Below are 2,914 nucleotides of genomic sequence, written 5' to 3'. Positions count from 1 at the left end.
ATGAACGCTCTTCCAGCACCCACATTACACTGCTGGCCCAGGTAAAGTTTAGAATCAATAGCCTTAGGTCTTTGTCAGAAGGTCTGCCAATAAGCGCCAAGCTTCCCACATGAGATTCTTTAATTGTTAAGAGCAAAACAGCACTACGAAAGTAACTCTTGCTTCCAAAGGATGGAAAGAGGAACAATGGATCAAAAGTGAATCCAGGCATCTGGTGGGGAGGCCAAGGAACTCTTCAGAAAACTTGTGCCAAAGACATTGGGGCCCCAGGGAGAGCTGAGGGTCAGGATCTGGAGAGCCCAGTAGGCCAGTCCAAGATAGGAATGAGAAGCAAAACCTGGGAAAAGAGGATAGTATTAATTAATAAATTAATAAGGGCCTACCGTGTACCAAGCACCAGCCTGGTGCCTGGGAATACAGAAATTAAAAGACACAGAATCTCTGCTCTCAAGATGCTAAAAGTCTTGAAAGACAATATCCAGGGGGCCAGGGAGAAGAAAAATAGAGCTGAACAAAAGTTGAAGAGACATTCCTCTGTTCTGGAGTTTTCCAAGTCAGGTGTCTTTTCTAAGCTCAAAAAAGTGCACACCTAAATTAGTCAATGTACTTGGTCCTGTAAGACTTATACATTGTTTGCATCCCTTTTGAATTTCACAACCATTTTAAGTCATTTTTGTTGTCTTAGAAACAACACGCCAATGCCAGGGTAACTACGATCAGTCTACAAGGAAAAAGGTTATAGGAAATAAACAAATATTAAGAAATAACAATAATGCAAAGCAGTGGCCACAGAAGCTCTGAAGGTGTGGGTAGTAGCAACAAGTACAGGGACTGAGTGTCTGAATCTAGCTCTGTGATTGGTAGAATCATAGACCTGACTTAGAGACCAAACCAAGTCCACAATACAGCCCCCAAATATGAAGTCACAGGAGAAAATGGCAAAACTATGCTCACAACTTTAGTCAGCTAGAGATGGGCACCCAAAGGCAAAAAAGAAAAGAAAAGAAAATTTAAATCACTCAGTCTCATTTTGGGGGTTAAACTCTCTTTAGTTGAAATACACAGTGAGTTAATACTTCTTTCCTTTATACTTCCCAAAATATTTACTGAATACCTGTTATGCATAAGACACTGGGGTAGGCACTGTGGGAGACTCAAAGATGGATCAGACACACAGACAGTGACTTCAAAGTCCAATAAGGAAAATTAGACATGTTTATGATTACCTAGAATCCCATCCAGAAGGTATAAAGCGTGATACTTGAGGTCAGACAAAGCACACACTGAAATTCCAGAGGAGGGCTTCTGACTGTGAGAAGCAGGAAGTCCTCTTAGATGATATTTAAGATGGTCCTTCATTCAACCATTCAGCAAATACTTACTTAGTGCCTGTTATGTTCAGAACACTGTGTGAGGCATTGGAAGCCGAGCCATGAACAAGACACAAATTTACATTTACTTGGGATGGATGGGAGAGATGGTTAATAAAAAGGCAAGCAGATAAATAATTAAAATAACTGCAGACTCTAATAAATGCTCTAAAGGAAATTACCTGAATGACTTGATAGGATGAAGATAAGGAGGTATTTCAGATCTGATCAGGGAAAAGTAGTTCTGAAGAAGAAACATTTGGATTGAGATGCAAATGAGGAGAAGGTTCCAGATGTAAAAAGACATGAAAAGAGAACAGTCCAGAAAGAAGGAACAATAAAATGCAAATAACCTATAAATTGTCCTTTTAAAGGAATAGAAAGACATCAGTGTAGCCCAGTGTGAGGACAAAGGGAAGGAGGAATACAGTGAGCTTTGGAAAGACAGACGGGGAGCAGGTTAGGTAAGGTGTTTTATTCTAAAAGCAACAGGAAGCCACTTAAAGATTTTAAACAAAGGAGCAACATGATCTGGTTTACATTTCTAACAGATTTCTCTGGTGCCCTGCAGAGGATGGACTGTCTGAGGGCAGATGTGGTAACAGGGAGATTGCTTAGGAGGCTACTGTAGAAGTCCGGGCAACAGAGAATATGGTGGCTTTGATCCAGAAGACGTAGGAAAAGCATTGCAATCTGGGAAATTTTGGTGGTAAAACCAAGAGGACTTGCTGATGAAGTGGGTGCAGGGGGGCAAGAAAACAAAAGACTCTTAGATGACAGGGCCTTATGCTGATACAGGGACCACTGGAAAAGGGCAGTCGGGTCAATGTGTGGTAAGGTGGGGATGGAGAATCAAGATTTTTGACTGATTTTTAGAAATTGGTTATGATGGGGTAGAAACAAAGATTATGGCAAGGACATTCATAACCAAAAAGGAAACTGAACTAGGCAAAACAATGTGTGTGTGTGTGTGTGTGTGTCTGGGTCCAGGAAACCTCAAGTACTTCTGTTTGTCCAAGGGGCAGGGTCTGTAAATGGGAGAAGTGACTGACTGCTGAGAGGTGACATGGCCACCAATCTTGCAGGAACCTCACTGGAGACTGAGGAATGTGTATGTTACTTGGTAGGCAATAGGGAGCCATTGAGAACTTCTGATGGGATAAGAGGAGTGCTTTAGAAAGATGAAGTGGGTACCAGTGTTGAGTTTAGGTGGGAAATCAACAGTTCAAGCTGGGGAGACATGATGGCAACAATCCAGGCCAGGGAGAGGGAGGACATGGACTAGATAATAGACAGGATGGGGGGTTATATTTATTTTGACTTCTCACCTACAATATTATTACTGCAAACCTGAAGTCAGGAATCCCGTGTCTTTCTAATGAGCCCTACAACTGTACATGGATAGTACAGTTTTCTATCCTCCAGTAAGTCTAAGTTCTAAAATGATCTTTGGATGAAAGGTGACAGAATAAGATAGGAAAAGGTAATTTTGTGTATCCATACATCAGTTCCTCTCTTGCAAAGCATAGATGAACACAGAACAT

The sequence above is a fragment of the Lipotes vexillifer genome, unplaced genomic scaffold (genome assembly GCF_000442215.2).
Source record: "Lipotes vexillifer unplaced genomic scaffold, Lipotes_vexillifer_v1.1 scaffold1221, whole genome shotgun sequence".
NCBI lineage: Eukaryota > Metazoa > Chordata > Mammalia > Artiodactyla > Lipotidae > Lipotes > Lipotes vexillifer.
Note: the sequence above shows the minus strand (reverse complement) of the source record.